This window comes from Corvus brachyrhynchos, unplaced genomic scaffold, assembly GCF_000691975.1.
Source record: "Corvus brachyrhynchos isolate BGI_N302 unplaced genomic scaffold, ASM69197v1 scaffold61, whole genome shotgun sequence".
NCBI classification, from domain to species: Eukaryota; Metazoa; Chordata; class Aves; order Passeriformes; family Corvidae; genus Corvus; species Corvus brachyrhynchos.
Genome location: NW_008236478.1, coordinates 6942046 through 6943747, shown reverse-complemented (window position 1 = coordinate 6943747; position 1702 = coordinate 6942046). Strand labels below are relative to the sequence as shown.

General features: G+C 65.3%; 1 long non-coding RNA gene across 1 annotated transcript; it reads right to left on the bottom strand.

Annotated features, from left to right (window-relative positions):
- Window positions 1-177: 177 nt before the first annotated feature.
- On the bottom strand, window positions 178-1299 carry LOC108444680. The gene is made up of 3 exons (XR_001859310.1): window positions 1220-1299; window positions 308-548; window positions 178-202 (listed from the first exon to the last, which is right to left on the bottom strand). It is a non-coding gene; the product is annotated as an uncharacterized LOC108444680 (long non-coding RNA).
- Window positions 1300-1702: the final 403 nt, after the last annotated feature.

The window sequence follows — 1702 nt, the reverse complement described above, 5'->3', positions numbered from 1 at the left end:
GCCCCCCCAGCCTCTCCTGGGTTTTGCTGTGCCAGGTGCATGTCTCTGATGGTACCTGGGCATCCTTCTGGGAGAACTGAGCAATCTGCTGCTGAGTTTGAGCCATGTCATGTCCCAGCAGAAGGGAGCGAGGAGGGCTCCTGTCCTCCAGCAGTGGGGTAAAGGAGTAGGGGTCCCGTGGGAACACCCTCAGACCGTGCCGCTGCAAGACAGGGATGTCCCCACTGCAGGGACAGCCTGGGAGCAGGGTCCCCCTGCTTGCATGGTGGGAGTTGCCAGCAGCCCAGCAAAGGGTGGGTGCCAGTACCTGCAGCTCCAGATCAGCATAGATTTGTGGTCGCAGCAGGCTGAGCAGATATGATGCCCGGGAGAACTTGAACCCTGGAGGATGTGGGGTGGTGGGGGATGTCTGCCACCGGGGCTGGCCAGGGGGACAAGGGGAACGGGGGGATACCTGGCACGATCTCCTCCGTGACGGCTGCGCCGCCCAGCACATGACGCTTCTCCAGCACAGCCGTGCGCAGCCCTGCCCGCTGCAGGTAGGCAGCCTGTGGGGAGCACGGCACGCACTGCCCATCCCTCCAGCCGGGATCTCATTGTCAACCTGAGCACCCTCTTGCACGTGGTGCCCCCCTCACTAGGGAGGGCCTGTGGGAGCCCCAGCCCCATGGACACTGCCACCAAAGCCCTCCCTTGCCCACAGCGCTGACCCTTCCCAGTCCCCTGCTGTCCCCTGTGGATAGAGGAGAGGCAGAATGCCACTCTTGGTACTCACTGCCACCAGCCCGTTGTGCCCTGCAAGAAGAGAGGGAGGTGAACAGAGTCCAGTGTCAGTGATGGGCCCACAGCACAGGGCACCCTGCAATGCCTGGGGCATGGGGCTGTCACAGCCAGCCCAATAACAGGCTCTGGACACAGGGATACGGGTGACAAGGAGCCTCCTCCCCCGGCCCTACAGCCCTGGCCCTAATGGTGGAGCAAAGGCGGACAGAAGTGCTCAAAGCAGATGCTCCAACAGTGCTCTGCATGCTGGGGGGCTGCGCTTGTGCCAGACCCCTGCGTCCTCCCCGGCATGAGGAGCAGCCTGGGGGTTTGCAATGCATTCAGCACTACTGTGGTCCCCACCTGGCTGCTCCTCTGCTACATGCCCTGGGGGGAGGGCAGATGGGGGCCCCCTCTGGCTCCCCGCAGCTCGACTCTTGCTCCCTTGCTCTGTTACCTGCCCCGATCACCACCGCGTCGTATTCCCGCTGCAGCCGGGCCGGCGCCCCGGCCTGGGCCAAACACGCGCCCCCCGGCGCTTGTCCACGGCTCCCCTGCGTCCAGCAGCCTGGACTTTGCTTTCACGGCGGAACTTTTCCCAGGGCTTCCGGGCACAGGGATGAGACGGGGGGGTCAGGGCAGGGAACGCCTAGGAGAGGCGGGGAGGCTGGTCAGGACAGGGGGACCCGCCGAGCGCTGCCCCGCTGGGGCTGTCCCCAGCGAGGTGCTGACCCTGGCACAGTTTTGCTGGGGGCTTACAGCGGGGCCGGAGACAAACCCCAGTGCTGAGAAGGCGACAGATCCTGCCTGGGGCTCAGCAGAGTGCCAGGAGCTCCCCAGCCTGTACTCCGGGAATGTGCTGAGCAGGCAGGCGGGGGCCTGAGCGCCCCCGTGCCCCAGCTCCTCTTCTGCTCCAGGGATGATCCAGAGGCACGTGGCT